This window comes from Lithobates pipiens, unplaced genomic scaffold, assembly GCF_037356315.1.
Source record: "Lithobates pipiens isolate NorthernLeopardFrog02 unplaced genomic scaffold, aLitPip1_a1.2 Scaffold_28, whole genome shotgun sequence".
Lineage (NCBI taxonomy): Eukaryota > Metazoa > Chordata > Amphibia > Anura > Ranidae > Lithobates > Lithobates pipiens.
In genome coordinates, this window is record NW_027507789.1 from 8,068,922 (window position 1) to 8,085,607 (window position 16,686).

Sequence of the window (16,686 nt, forward strand, 5' to 3'; positions counted from 1 at the left end):
TGTGTGGATGTGTTTATCAGTGGCGGTGCATCCAAAAGGGTGCACAGGTTCCACCCCCTCTATGACCAATAGATTCATGCATAGCATAGCAGGAATCTATCCATGGCCACCGCTGCCACCCCCATATTTAGGTGTCTGGTCCCTTTTGGGGTGCCGGGTGCCTGAATTACAGCGACGGGGGGTGTTTTTGCAGCACCTGATTAGAGCCATGGGCTCTAATAGGCTTCAAAATAGGTGAACTGCGAGCGCCATGCTTGACGCTCACAGTCTGCCCAGGTGTGTTAGAAAAGTGAATTAATATTCACTTTCCTAACACTGAACCACCTCTCCACCAATCAGGTGTGCGGGTCTTTTACCCATCACCAGATTGGCTGAAACGATAGGTGCAGCTATTGGATGCCCATCAGGAGGAGAGGACGGGAGATGAGGATGGCAGTAGCTGCATGGAGGACCCCGCTCATGGCCGTTACCCGCTGCCCCACCAAGACAGGGTAAGTGGCGGGCAGACAGTGAGCGGGCAGTGGGGATTCACAGTGGCAGCATTTGATGGGCACAGTAGCAGCATTTGATGGGTACACTGGCAGCATTTGATGGGCACAGCGGTGGCATTTGATGGGCACAGCGGCAGAGTTTGATGGGCACAGTAGTGACATTTGATGGTACAGTGGTGGCGTTTGATGGGCACAGTGGCTGTAATTGATGTTTTTTTTAAATCGGTTCCTTTATATGCAGCCACCCACTTGGGACTGGGCCCTGGTGTTCCACCATCGGGCTCGGAGAAAAGAGCCCTGTCCGGAGGTCGGGGGGGGGACCCGCCATGGTTTCCTGCATCGGGGCCCTGAAGGTTCTAGTTACGCCACTGGCAAACAGGATATAGCGGGAAGTGGAAGGAATCCTATAGTCCGCAGCAAGAGATAAGAGGCAACAGGACACAGTGGAAGACAACAGCCGGGTACGGTGGCGGACTGGGAGGTGTTCTGTAGTCCAGCAACGGTAAACAGGAAACTGGCAGGTGGCAGAGTAGTACAATGGTCCAGGTCAGGCACAGGCGAGCAGATCAGGTACAGAAACTAAATCCAGAAGAGTAGTCGGACAGGAAGCCAAAAGTCGGGGGCAGGCAGCAAACAGCGAAGTCAGGAACAGGCCGGGTTCAATACGGATCAAGATACGGATCAGGTGAATTCAGATACAGGATACCAGAGTACACGAGAACGCTGTGTAGCAAGGCAGCAAAGCAAGGATCCACTTTAAATAGCGCTATTGGCGCCAATTGCGTCAAACGGCCGTGCACGCTCCCGCGCGCACCGCCGACCGCGATAACGCTCTTCTTGCGCACAGATAATCTTCTGCGTCTTACGCCGCTCGGATGCCCGTGAGAAGGATCTTCCTGACACCTGTCTTCCTAACTTCTCTTTTGATGTCTGGCTCATATACATATCTTTGGCTCTGTCTTGAATTCACCACCACAAGCAGCAAGACCATGCTTCTTTGAGCCCTGCACCCCCTGTCCTCACCTCCACAGGTGCTCAGAGCTTAGCCGCAATGGAAGCCCTCTTCTCACTTTGGTTCCTCCACGGGGGAGTTACTGGGGCCCCATTAGATCAACACTTCCAGAGGACTCTTTGCGTGGCCATTTCTCATGATCAGAGCGGTGATTGGTGGTGTGGGCAGCCAGGCAGCTACACAGAAACCGGAACAAGAACCAAGCTGTGTGAAGTTGGCACCCCATGTTTGTAAAACCTGTATAAAAATATACCATTCGTTTGTGCCGCGTTTGTGCTGATTTGTGCCGCAAAAATTATCGTTTGTGCCGGTTCGGTTTCTGAGATATTAAACATTCAATTTAATGCAAGCCCCGCCCACTTTGCACCCCACGTTGCTGAATTTGAAAAACAAACGCGCCATTTGTTTGTGCCGCGTTTGTGCTGGTTTGTGCTGCAAAAATAAACATTTGTGCCGCTTTGGTTGCCGAGATATTGTGCGTTATAGTTGCTGAAACCCCGCCCACTTTGCACCCCACGTTACCGAATTTGAAAAACGAACGCGCCATTCGTTTGTGCCGCGTTTGTGCTGGTTTGTGCTGCAAAAATAAACGTTTGTGCCGTTTTGGTTGCGGAGATATTGTGCGTTATAGTTGCTGAAACCCCGCCCACTTTGCACCCCACGTTACCGAATTTGAAAAACGAACGCGCCATTCGTTTGTGCTGGTTTGTGCTGCAAAAATAAACATTTGTGCCGCTTTGGTTGCGGAGATATTGTGCGTTATAGTTGCTGAAACCCCGCCCACTTTGCACCCCACGTTACCGAAATTGAAAAACGAACACGCCATTTGTTTGTGCCGCGTTTGTGCTGGTTTGTGCTGCAAAAATAAACGTTTGTGCCGCTTTGGTTGCAGAGATATTGTGCGTTATCCCCGCCCACTTTGCACCCCACGTTACCGAAATTGAAAAACGAACGCGCCATTCGTTTGTGCCGCGTTTGTGCTGGTTTGTGCTGCAAAAATAAACATTTGTGCCGCTTTGGTTGCGGAGATATTGTGCGTTATAGTTGCTGAAACCCCGCCCACTTTGCACCCCACGTTACCGAATTTGAAAAACGAACGCGCCATTCGTTTGTGCCGCGTTTGTGCTGGTTTGTGCTGCAAAAATAAACGTTTGTGCCGCTTTGGTTGCGGAGATATTGTGCGTTATAGTTGCTGAAACCCCGCCCACTTTGCACCCCACGTTACCGAATTTGAAAAACGAACGCGCCATTCGTTTGTGCCGCGTTTGTGCTGGTTTGTGCTGCAAAAATAAACATTTGTGCCGCTTTGGTTGCGGAGATATTGTGCGTTGTAGTTGCTGAAACCCCGCCCACTTTGCACCCCACGTTACCGAAATTGAAAAACGAACACGCCATTCGTTTGTGCCGCGTTTGTGCTGGTTTGTGCTGCAAAAATAAACGTTTGTGCCGCTTTGGTTGCAGAGATATTGTGCGTTATCCCCGCCCACTTTGCACCCCACGTTACCGAAATTGAAAAACGAACGCGCCATTCGTTTGTGCCACGTTTGTGCTGGTTTGTGCTGCAAAAATAAACATTTGTGCCGCTTTGGTTGCAGAGATATTGTGCGTTATATGTTGTAAAGCCCCGCCCACTTTGCACCCCACGTTACCGAATTTGAAAAACAAACGCGCCATTCGTTTGTGCCGCGTTTGTGCTGGTTTGTGCTGCAAAGATAAACGTTTGTGCCGCTTTGGTTGCGGAGATATTGTGCGTTATATGTTATGAAACCCCGCTCACTTTGCACATCACGTTACTGAATTTGAAAAACAAACGCGCCATTCGTTTGTGCCGCGTTTGCGCTGGTTTGTGCTGCAAAAATAAACGTTTGTGCCGCTTTGGTTGCGGAGATATTGTGTGTTTATATGTTGTGAAACCCCGCCCACTTTGCACCCCACGTTACCGAAATTGAAAACCGAACGCGCCATTCGTTTGTGCCGCGTTTGTGCTGGTTTGTGCTGCAAAAATAAACGTTTGTGCCACTTTGGTTGCGGAGATATTGTGTGTTATATGTTGTGAAATCCCGCCCACTTTACACCCCACGTTACCAAATTTGAAAAACGAACGCGCCATTCGTTTGTGCCGTGTTTGTGCTGGTTTGTGCTGCAAAAATAAACGTTTGTGCCGCTTTGGTTGCGGAGATATTGTGTGTTATATGTTGTGAAACCACACTGACTTTACACCTTGTTACTACATCTTACATACAGAACTTACAGAACCTATACTCAGCTTGGGTTTCCTTAATGTAAAGCTCCTCCCACTGTGCCGAGCACTGCACTTCATACTGTACCCTGGAAAAGGCAGCATTGGAGCTCGAACAACTTTTTGCTTGATGGTTTCATTCTAGCTCAGGAAATCCAGGGTAAATTAATTTTTAACATCTTTAATTTTACTTATTATTAATAATTATGCAATGTATTCAATTGCAGTGAAAATAATACATTTGGAATAGGTGATCGTGTGTTTGCTGTGTGTATACAAACAATTTTTTTTGCAATACTAGCACATCAACCTAATATAGTGGTCAGGTGGCTACACTAGTTGTGTTAATAACTGATGTCCCTATGTACTGTATACATCCTTTGTTCAGGGGTAGCCAGAATGTAAAATCATTGTAGTAACATACAGAAAGGCTTTAAACTAGGGATGAGCCGAACACCCCTCAGTTCGGTTCGCATCAGAACTTTCGAACGGACCGCAAATTCGTACGAACGTTAGAACCCCATTGAAGTCTATGGGACTCAAACATTTGAAATAAAAAGTGCTAATTTTAATGGCTAATGTGCAAGATACTGTCCTAAAAAAGGGTTTGGGGACCTGGCTCCTGCCCCAGGGGACATGGGTCAATGCCTAAAATGTTTTTAAAAATGGCCGAAATGCCATGGATGAAAGATGGATGAAAATCATTGAGAAAAATGGCATGGGTATCCCTCTCCCCCCCCCCCCCTGCCCATTACCAGTCCCTTTGGATCTTGTACGGATATTAAGGGGAACCACGTACCCATATTACAAAAAGGAAAGTCGTGGGGACACCAGGCCCTATATATATTTCAACTGGTACATTTTTAAAGTGTAGCTCCAGTCAAAAAATCTATTTTTAAGCTTTTTGGAAAACATAGGGAAGGGTTATCACCCCTGTATAATTTGTTTTGTCATACATCTTTTTTCATCTCACTTGCTGTTATCTCCTTCCGTTTGCAAGTAGCAGATGTTTGTAAGTTGGATGTTTGAAAGTAGGGACCTGCCCTATATGCTCTGCAGAAATGGCGGAACAAGGTGTTGGTGTTGTCACAACATTGTAAGCCCTCAAAGTGACTCTTGGTGGGCGCTGGAGCGCCCTCCTGTGAACGATTATATCAAGAATTGTAATTACATGCCATTGTTGAACAGTGGTAGAAAAATTGACCTTTGGTGGTTGTGGTGCTGGTGCCACAACACTATAAGTCCTCACAGTTACTCTGGGTGGGCACAGGAACGGGCCCTCCTGTGAACTATTATATCAAGAATTGTAATTACATGCCCCTGTTAAACAGGGGCTGAAAAATTGGGCCTTAGGCACTGGTGCTGGTGCCACGACACTGCAACCTCTCCCATGTACTCTAGTTGTGGTGCAGGAATGAGCCCTGCTGCAAAGCATTGCATCAAAAATTGTAATTAAACGCCCCTGTTAAACAGGGGCTGTAAAATTGGGCTGGTGGCATCACCCAGAACCAAAAATGTTCTTCCAACATATCAGCGGAGGAGGAAGAGGATAGACAATCAACATAACAGGACAGTCACTCAGCATCAGCATAGGTAGTCTTGAAGGGATGTGATATTTCAAAAAAAATTATTCGGTTACATCAGCTTCAGGTGCTTGGTAGCTGTGGGTGATCCAAGACTGATTCATCTTGATGAAGGTCAGTCGATCAACTGAGTCGGTGGACAGGCGCACCCTGTGATCGGTAACAAAGCCACCAGCAGCACTGAAGGTGCGTTCCGAAAGAACGCTGGATGCAGGACAGGCTAGTAGCTCAATTGCATACTGTGCAAGCTCTGGCCAGTGATCCATCCTCAAGACCCAGTAAGCCAGAGGATTTTCGGTGGGAAAGGTGTCCAAGTCTGACCTTGCCCCTAGGTATTCCTGCACCATGTAAATCAGACGCTGGCGATGGTTGCTGGAACCGATCATACCTTGGGGCTGCGGACTAAAAAATTGTCTGAACGCACCTTCTCCACCGCTCCTTCTGACCGATGCCTCAGCAACACGTTGTCCAAGACCAGGAGTTTGTAACCTCCCAGTCTCTGGGAACGCGTTGCACAGACCTTTCTGCAAGGCCTCCCGGAGATGTCTCATCCTCTGCTCCCTCTGCGATGGCAAGATAAGGTCGGCAACCTTACCCTTGTACCGTGGATCAAGGAGAGTGCCCAGCCAGTAATGGTCCCTCTCCTTGATCCGAAGAATACGAGGATCCTTCCGCAGGCTTTGCAAGATCAGGGAGGCCATGCAGCATAGGGTAGCTGAGGCATTCGGTCCGGAGTCCTCTGGGTCACTAATGACAACATGATCTGCAGCTACCTCCTCCCAGCCACGTACAAGTCCACGGGTTTCTTGGGACTGTAAATCATCCCTACAAGACTGCTGCTGATGCTGAGTTCCAGCATCCACCTCCATGCTGACACAATCATCCTCCTCCTCCTCCTCCTCATCCTCTTCCTGTGTGATGGATGGCACAGCAGGAACACTGTCCTGATAAAGGGGGCCTTGAGAGGCAAGGAAGTCCTCCTCTTCCTGCCTCTGTTCTGCCTCAAGTGCTCTGTCCATTATTCCATGCAGCGTATGCTCCAAGAGGTGGACAAGAGGTACAGTGTCACTGATGCATGCACTGTCACTGCTCACCATCCTTGTGGCGTCCTTAAACAGTGACAGGACAGTGCATGCATCCCTTATCATGCCCCACTGGCGTGGTGAGAAAAAACCGAGCTACCCTGACCCTGTCCTGGTGCCATAGTCGCACAGGTACTCATTGATGGCCCTCTGCTGCGTGTGCAGTCACTGCAGCATGGCTAACGTTGAGTTCCACCTGGTGGGCATGTCACATATAAGTCGGTTCTTGGGCAGGTTCAACTCCTTTTGGAGCTCAGCCAGCCGAGCACAGGCATTAAATGATCGGCGGAAATGCACACAGACTTTCCTGGCCTGCTTCAGGACATCCTGTAAGCCCGGGTACCTGCCCAAGAACGGCTGCACCACCAGGTTAAGGACGCGAGCCACACAGGGCACATGGGTCAGTTGTCCTTGTCGGAGGGCGGAGAGGAGGTTGGTGCCATTGTTGAAAACCACCATTCCTGGCTTAAGCTGGCGTGGCGTCAACCACCTCTCGGCCTGCCCCTGCAGAGCTGACAAAACATCTGCCCCAGTGTGGCTCCTGTCCCCCAAACAAACCAGCGCAAGCACGGCATGGCATCGTATTGCCTGCGTACTTGCGTAGCCCCTGGATCGCCTACGGAGCACCGCTGGTTCTGAGGACAGAGCACTGGAAGAGGCCATGGAGGAAGAATAAGAGGAGGGGGTGGAGGAGAGAGGTGTGTCACAACCAGTAGTAGCATTTTGGAGGCGTGGTGGCAGAACAACCTCCAACACTACTGCACCTTGTCCTGCATCCTTCTCAGCTGCCAGAAGAGTGACCCAATGGGCCGTGAAAGACAGGTAACGTCCCTGTCCATGCCTGCTGGACCATGAGTCAGCGGTAATATGCACCTTACCGCTGACCGCCCTGTCTAGCGAGGCCATTGCCTTCCACATGCCGGTAGAGAGCCGGAATCGCCTTCCGTGAGAAAAAGTGGCGTTTGGGGACCTGCCACTGAGGGACCGCACATTGTACAAACTCACGGAAGGGGGCCGAGTCTACCAAGTGAAAAGGCAGCAGTTGAAGTGCTAGCAATTTAGCCAAGCTAGCATTCAACCGCTGGGCATGTGGATGGCTGGGAGTGAACTTCTTTCGACGGTCCAGCAGCTGGGGCAGGGACATTTGCCTGCTATAATCGGACGTGGGTGTACTGCTAGCAGAGTGCCCGGAAGCACTTGGCTGTGACACACCCAATTCTACACCTTCATTCCTCTCAGAGCAGGTTTCAGAGAGGACTGAAGGTCTAGTGGGGTTGGAGATGCCAGCTGATGAGGAGCAAGGAGAGGTCCGCTTTGTTCTTTGGTGTGGGTCTTTGAGGTACGCTTGCCAACGAGCTGCATGGCAGGTCAACATATGTCTGGTCAAGCATATGGTGCCCAAGCGGCTGATGTTTTGGCCACGCGAGATACGCTTGAGACATATGTTGCAAATAGCAGCGGTGCGATCTGATGCACTCATCTCAAAAAAGGCCCACACCAAAGAACTTTTAGAATAACGCGCAGAGGCAGCGCCCTGCACAGGCAGAGCTCTGCGGTGTGATTCAGTCGGTGTGCTGCCACTAAGCTGGCCCTCGGAGGGCATCCTGCCTCATTGGACATGTGCCTTCTCCTCCTCCCTCCTATCAGGCACCCACGTGGAGTCAGTGCCCTCATCATCCCCTCCCTCTTCATCGCTGGAGCAAACCTGGCAGTATGCTGCAGCTTGTGGAACATGACTGCCAGATTGCTGTCCTTCTTGAGCATCCCCTCTCTCTGCGCTCACGCTACTGCCTTCCTCTAGCTGAGTATCATCATCAGAGCCTACAAAACACTGGGCATCCTCCTGGAGCATGTACCCAACACTGTGCTCAAAGAGTTCAGGAGACTCCTCAGGAGGACATGGTGGGTCAAGGGAAGGAGTCACTGATGATGACATTGAGAGGCGGGAAGACGATGGGTTGGCAGCTTCTTTGCTAGTACCCTGAGCCTGGATGAGAGAGGATGAGGAGGATGAAGAGGGCTTGGTAATCCACTCTACCAAGTCTTCGGCACGTTGCGGCTTAACATGTCCAGCTGCCGAAAAGAAGGACAAGCGTGTCCCATGGCCATATACTGATGATGACGATGCACCGCGTCCACGACCAGCACTGTTGTCTCTAGACACAGAGCCTGCTTGCCCTCTTTTATCGGCTCGTGTCTGTCTGCCTCTCCTTGTTGGCCTTCCAGACATGGTAATGGCCTGAAGAGAGATGGGAAAAGCAGCATTCGGGTAGTGTATATTGTGCTGGAGGCACACACAACTTCCACTAACTCCTACAGATGGCTCAATTAGAGAAGAGCTATGTAGGTGGATATAACGGTGTATACTGCGTTCAGAGCACGCAGCCAGCACGCACAATCTCCTACAACTGACTGCAAGTTTTATTTAAAAAGAGCAAGATAGCTAGCTATATAGGTGGATATAACCGTGTATACTGCGGTCAGGGCACACAGACAGCACGCACAATCTCCTACAACTGACTGCAAGCTCTATTAAAAAAAGAGAAATATAGCTAGCTATATAGGTGGATATAATGGTGTATACTGCGGTCAGGGCACGCAGACAACAACCACTACAGAAGAGCAAGAACGAAAAATCGGCCGATAATAAACGGTGTATACTGTGTTGAAGGTACACAGAACACCCGCTAACTCCTACAGACGCCAATACACTACACAAGGCCGCCGCGCTGGCGGCCTTATATAGTGTGGGGCGTGTACTACACAGCCTGAGCTATGATTGGCCACAGGCATCCTGCCTGTGGCCAATCATGGCTCTCCTTGCTGTCGGCGCTGTGATTGGCCAAGCATGCGGGGTCACAGTGCATGCTTGGCCAATCATGAGCCAGCAATGCACTGCGGTGGCGCAGTGCATTGTGGGCCGTGAGCGCCACACGAATTTGGCGCGAACAGCCCATAACATTCGGTATTCGCCGAACGGACGAACAGCCAATGTTCGAGTTGAATGTATGTTCGACTCGAACACGAAGCTCATCCCTAGTGAACAGTGTAGTGGACAGTATAGTTTAGTGATCAGTGTAGTGGTCAGTATAGTGTAGCGGACAGTATAGCGGTCAGTGTAGTGGACAGTATAGTAGTCAGTATAGTGGACAGTGTAGTGGTCAGTGTAATGTAGGACAGTATAGTATAGTGGTCAGTGTAGTGGACAGTGTAGTGCAGTGGACAGTATAGTGGTCAGTGTAGTGTAGTGGTCAGTATAGTACAGTGGTCAGTATAGTATAGTGGTCAGTGTAGTTCTCAGTGTAGTGGACAGTATAGTATAGTGGTCAGTGTAGTGTGTAATGGTCAGTAAAGGAATTAATCAAGTAGGTTAGTGTAGTGGTCAGTATAGGAATCAGGTAGGTCACTGCTATTGTATTTGAAGGGACTCGGGGAGTGCTAAAAGTCCGCAGGTTAGGGGGTGCAAATTACTTGCCTTGACCCGGGTACTGACAACCCATGCTACTCCACTGCTACTCCACTGCCGCCCAGTAGATGGCTCACTGCGGGTCGATCAACCAGGGACAGTGGGGAGACAGACGACTGACCAGCTGAGATCCGGAAACTGGGTAGGTAGCAGGTGGATAGCAGCACGTAACAGACCGATAAGAAGCTACCATGGTGGGGGCACAAATCAGCTTTAACACGGAAAATCAGGCTCACTTAGCATATTCGCTCAGGGGGAATGCCTAGGAGCTCACAGCATCACGCTGCTGCTTGGCGCCATGTAGTAACTCCGCCCCTCCGTCATCTGCACTTCTTTCTGATGAGTATGTGCAGCTGCAAATATCCCCTACTTTGAGACATATGAAGGGTGGTACAGAGGATTCACTTGGAGGAACAAATCAAATATCTGCACTGTATCTCCCACCTGCAAGCTTAGCATTTTTTTTGCTTGAAAGTTGTAGATGGCCACTCCGAACCTCTCTCTCCTGCCGGAGTGCTGTTTTTCTTGGTTACCGTCTGGTTTAAACTTATGTTAAAAGAGAACTATGTCCCAACTTTTTTTGGCCTTAGTTCTCTTTTTGTTCACAAGGTGACATTTAGTATGTTCTCCAGTGACAAAAAAACTCATGTGCATGTGGCGGGCCATTGCCCACTATATCCTGCCAGTGCAGATTAATGCTGCAGCCGGTACAGATCCTGACAATACTGTAGAGATCCACCCTGCCGCCTGATTGACAACTGCTCTGGCTCACTAGAGCCAGAGCCATATGTGCCCGCCCCCTCCCTGTCTGTTCTTCCATTTAGCACTAGAGAATCGGAAAGGGGAGGATCCCTGTGGGGGTGGCAAAACTATGCATATGAAGTAAAACATGTATAATATCCACCAAATCTGCACAAACCATTAACAAATAAATCTAGTTGTATGTATGATTTAATAACGAGGTGCTAAGTTGTTGTGGTTTGACAATATATACTGCTCAATATCTCCCTGCAACTATACCAGCAAAAACCCGGCAGAAGCAAATGGCGCATTTGTTTTTAAGATTTAGCAATTTGGGGTGGAAAGTGGGCGGGGTTTCAGCAACTATAAAGCACAATACCTCCGCAACCAAAGCGGCACAAACGTTTCTTTTTGCAGCACAAACGCGGCACAAACGAATGGCGTGTTTTTTTTTCTAATTCGGTAACATGGGGTACAAAGTGGGTGGGGTTTCACAACATATAACACACAATATCTCCGCAACCAAAGCAGCACAAACGTTTATTTTTGCAGCACAAACCAGCACAAACGCGGCACAAACGAATGGCACGTTTTTTTTTCAAATTCGGTAACATGGGGTACAAAGTGGGCGGGGTTTCACAACATATAACACACAATATCTCCGCAACCAAAGTGGCACAAACGTTTATTTTTGCAGCACAAACCAGCACAAACGCGGCACAAACGAATGGCGCGTTCGTTTTTCAAATTCGGTAACGTGGGTGCAAAGTGGGCGGGGTTTCAGCAACTATAACGCACAATATCTCCGCAACCAAAGCGGCACAAACGTTTATTTTTGCAGCACAAACCAGCACAAACGCGGCACAAACGAATGGCGCGTTCGTTTTTCAAATTCGGTAACGTGGGGTGCAAAGTGGGCGGGGTTTCATAACATATAACGCACAATATCTCTGCAACCAAAGCGGCACAAACGTTTATTTTTGCAGCACAAACCAGCACAAACGCGGCACAAACGAATGGCGCGTTTGTTTTTCAATTTCGGTAACGTGGGGTGCAAAGTGGGCGGGGTTTCAGCAACTATAACGCACAATATCTCCGCAACCAAAGCGGCACAAACGTTTATTTTTGCAGCACAAACCAGCACAAACGCGGCACAAACGAATGGCGCGTTTGTTTTTCAATTTCGGTAACGTGGGGTGCAAAGTGGGCGGGGTTTCAGCAACTATAACGCACAATATCTCCGCAACCAAAGCGGCACAAACGTTTATTTTTGCAGCACAAACCAGCACAAACGCAGCACAAACAAATGGCGCGTTTGTTTTTCAAATTCAGCAACGTGGGGTGCAAAGTGGGCGGGGCTTGCATTAAATTGAATGTTTAATATCTCAGAAACCGAACTGGCACAAACGCTAATTTTTGCGGCACAAATCAGCACAAACGCGGCACAAACGAATGGTATATTTTTATTCAGGTTTTACAAACATGGGGTGCCAACTTCACACAGCTCAAGAACCAACCATCTGCAATCCAGAAAAAAAAGGAGATCTGGGTCACTTTATGTGGCTTTAGATTTAAGTAAATATTTGTAATATTTAGTTGAGTTACATAGTTACATAGTAGATGAGGTCGAAAAAAGACAAGTCCATCAAGTCCAACCTATTTGCAGGGCCGGATTAAGAGCATCATGTGCTTGGTGCTGAGGATTTTGGTGGGCCTTTTAATGGACACCCTTCTGCTTTCCAAGAGCCTGTGCTGGCATGCGCCCAAACTCAAAAGTGCGCAGCCGCACAGGCATAACACTAGGGAAGACTGGCATTTCATTTGCCAAGTTTCTGTAAGGGCATTGGCGTGCACTCTGTGTTGAAAGAGTGCAGCTGCGCAGGCCTAACACTATGGAAGCCCCAGACCGTAAGAGCCCTGCATTGGCGTGCCCCAGGCTTCTGTTAGGACTGCTCATGCAGTGCCCATTATCAATCCCAACAGCCTGCCCCGGCAGTGCATGTGGAATGCAGGGCCCGTCAGGGGAGATCTCTTCCCATTGACCCATTGCTTTCCATGTCCTTTTTGGGTGGCTGGGCCTATATTAAGGTAGGGGCCTGGAGCTGCAGCTCCAATAGCCCCTACGTTAATCCAGCCCTGCCTATTTGTGTGATTATATGTCAGTATTACTTTATATATCCCTGTATGTTGCGGTCGTTCAGGTGTTTATCTAACAGTTTCTTGAAACTATCGATAACCCCCTGCTGAGACCACCGCCTGTGGAAGGGAATTCCACATCCTTGCCGCTCTTATAGTAAAGAACCCTCTACGTAGTTTAAAGTTAAATCTCTTTTCTTCAAATTTTAATGAGCGGCTACGTGTCTTGTTAAACTCCCTTTCGGTGAAAAAGTTGTATCCCTATCGTGGGGTCACCAGTCCGGTATTTATATACTGTGGGGTCACCAGTCCGGTATTTATATACTGTGGGGTCACCAGTACGGTATTTGTAATTTGAGATCATGTCCCCTCTCAAGCGTCTCTTTTTTAAATATACCGTACGCCTTACCGAACTTTAACTACAGGTTGGTGAGGTTTATTGTTTTTGGGGCCAAGGGGGTCCACTTTAAACACATATTTGTGCGATTCCTACATTGCGTCAAACATATTTCCTAGGTTACACTTAAAGCAGGTTCTGTACTGTTATATGATTATTATTATTATTAGTATTATTATTATTACTATTATTGATATTTTTAGCCATTCTGAGTCTCACATTTTCTGCAATGAGGTTCCAGTGTCTTTTTTCAATGTTTTATTTTTATTTTAGAAAACGGCACAACAGGATCTTCGAAAGAAATTTTGAAAACGATGGCACCAAAAAAAGAATGTTTTCTGAATGTAACCACTGGAAGACCAGCATGTTAAACTTTCAGTGTTTCCCTTTTCAGCACTGTCTGTCAAACTTTAAATGACAAATACTCAGTCAAGCAAAAGTGTACCCAAATAAATGTTATAACTTTTTTTTTTGAGACAGATGGAGCTTTCATTTGCTGGTATTTAATCATGACTGGGTTTAAATTTTTATCTATATTGACGAAAAAAAAAACAAAAAAAAAAAAAAACGTTGCAAATAATGAATCTTTCTTCATAAATTCAGGACACAATGGGGGGTTATTTACGAAATGCAAATCCACTTTGCACTACAAGTGCGAAGCACACTTGAAATTGCACTGAAAGTGCATTTGGAAGTAAAGTCGCTGTAGATCTGAGGGCGACATGCAAGGAAAATAAAAAACAGTATTTTAGCTTGCAGATGATTGGATAATAAAATCAGCAGAGCTTCCCCTCATTTCAGATCTACCCCTTAGATTTACAGCAACTGCATTTCCAAGTGCACTTGTAGTGCAATTTCAAGTGCCCTTTGCACTTATAGTGCAAAGTGGATTTGCCTTTCGTACATAACCCCCAATGTATTCTGCCACATTTTTTTTTTTTTTTTTTGTTCAAAAACACGAACAGGTGGTTGTTATTTAGTCTTCTAAAAGTTATAGAGCAGGGATCATATGCAATTAACGGACCTCCAGCTGTTGCAAAACTACAAGTCCCATCATGCCTCTGCCTCTGGGTGTCATGCTTGTGGCTGTCAGAGTCTTGCTATGCCTCATGGGACTTGTAGTTCTGCAACAGTGACAGGATTTCGTTTTCAGGGAAGTTTCACATATTGTGCTGGTACACGATGCATACTAGCACATTATGACATTGCCTTGCAGGTAATATACACACACACACAGCGGTTAAATACTGCTGTAAACAACACATACACTGGGCATAATAACTTTTGCAATGGCCATATTAGCACCTATAAAAAGATGAACAACTATTAGGCTGCTTTCACACTGATTTGCGGATGCAGCCCAGTGGCCCTGCAGCTTTACTGCAGGTTAGCTGCACTGAGCCATACACTTCTATTATATCCTGGGGGTGTGGTGCACTTGCAGAAAGTGCACCACACTGGTAAGATGTAATTGAAGTCTATGGCTCAGTGCAGCTAACCCCCAGGATATAATAGAAGTCTATGCAGGAATGCTCGCAGACAAATTAGGAATGTTAGCAGCTCCACCCCAGGCTGAAGCCCAATTTATGGGCATTTCTATGGGGGAGCTACAGCATGGCGCTGTGGGAAGTCTGCTTCCCAACTACCCAACAACTGGTGTACCATCAGGCGTTCACAATGGAGACCTCGCCCCATGTCAACAACTTTTTTTGAGAAATTAACAAAAATAACGGACTGTCACCTGGAAGTGTCTCCGCTTAGGAACATTTGACCTAAAACCTGACCCGAGTGCCTTGTACAATTCTTTCCTTTCGTGATTGTTTTTAAACAGTGGGTAAATCCAATGTAGGGTTGCCGCTGGGTTTTGAATCATATCCCGGACACATTATTCAGGTTGGACTGTGGCTCCTCAAGTAACCTAGATAGTTACACACAAATCCGTTCCTGCCCGGGAGCTGCGTGCGGCTGTCTGGGGGCGGGTTCGGCATCACTGGGGGGGGGGGGGGGGCAGGGCGATGATATCAGCAAGAGCAATTTGGCCACACCAACTGTTCGCTGCGGCACGCTATCTGCACCGCATTACTACTCTCCTTGGGGAACCCAAAGGTGTCCCAGGCCGCTAAAGTGTTCGGGTTTTGGCTTGATGAAAAGGTGTCAACCCTAAACCAATAGGGATTGGTCCCACGGAAAATGATGATCCTGATGTTGTTTAAAATCCTCATTATGCTATTCAAAATACAAAATACGAAAATTTCTAACCATTTCATTATGGCCCGTGGCCGGTTACCAAATTACTTAAAAGAGACGTTTTTTTGTTTTCTTTTCTCAAAATCATGCTGCTTACCTAGGTGGATGCAGTATTGGCCCGATGCTGCAACTGTCCCCCGCCCTGCTCTATGGCTGATAACCGAGCGATCAAACATCGCTGATCACTCGGTTCTCAGAGCTTCGTGAGCAGGGAGCTGGTGACTATCAGTAACCGCTGTCCGCTCTGCCCCTCCCCCACGCTCACTGGAGCACAGCGCTGTGGAGGGGGCGGGAGTGGCTGGCTGAGGCTCGCTGAGAGGCTGAGCCAGGCGCAGATCCAGATCTGGAATCCTGGGTGGATCACGACCATATGGTTACAGTATTTCCCAAGTGCAAGATAAAAAACAGACAAAGAAATTAAAATACATAATTAATATTTCTAGTGTGGTCCACGGCAAAGATAGAAGACAGCTTTCAATAACCCCACAACATATATCTATATGCACTGTATGTAGGAAAAGGATCAACCATATATCATAAATACATAACGGGTATGTAGCGCCCACCCCATTTAGGTGGGTGCTTAATAGGTTTCTTGTAAACAGTGAGAGGTAAATTTAGCCAGGGCCTTGCACTTTTCTAGGCCTGGTTGTTTATTTGGGAAAGGGGAGTGATAGAATAGAGGGGGGTGTGGCCACCTACACTCTGGCTCAAGGAAGTCCCCCTTCGGTGCAAATGTTCTGGAAGGGAGGCAGGCCTTGGGACTGGAGTGGCAGGCAGCTTATGTGGAGAGCTCTGGACCAATCATTAATTTGTGTTGGCAGGGGCAGGACTCGCATATAAACTGGGGGTCACATGCTTCCAGGAGGAGGAGGAAAGGAGGAGAGAATCCAAGATGTAGAGAGTGCAGCAGGAGCAGCTTTGAAGGCCTGGGGGTTCATAAATCTCAGTGCTGGATAGCAGGAGCAGGTTTGAAGGCCTGGGGGTTCAGAGACCCCAGTGCTGGATAGCAGGTGCGGGTTTGAAGGCCTGGGGGTTCATAAATCCCAGTGCTGGATAGCAGGAGTGGGTTTGAAGGCCTGGGGGTTCAGAGACCCCAGTGCTGGATAGCAGGTGCGGGTTTGAAGGCCTGGGGGTTCTGAGACCCCAGTGCTGGATTGCAGGAGCAGGCTTAAAGGCCTGGGGGTTCAGAGACCCCAGTGCTGGATTTCAGGAGTGGGTTAAGGCCTGGGGGTTCAGAGACCCCAGTACTGGATAGCAGGTGTCGGTTTGAAGGCCTCAGGGTTCAGAGA

General features: G+C 48.2%; 1 protein-coding gene across 3 annotated transcripts in view; it reads left to right on the forward strand.

Moving 5' to 3' along the window:
- The window catches only part of LOC143935049 (uncharacterized), a 60,149-nt gene extending 46,527 nt beyond the window's left edge, over positions 1-13,622 (forward strand). For all 3 annotated transcript variants that reach the window (XM_077458642.1, XM_077458641.1, XM_077458639.1), the window contains exon 4: positions 13,421-13,622. The gene's annotated coding sequence lies outside the window, so the exon portion shown is untranslated. The remainder of the gene's footprint in view (positions 1-13,420) is intronic.
- The last annotated feature ends 3,064 nt before the right edge of the window (positions 13,623-16,686 follow it).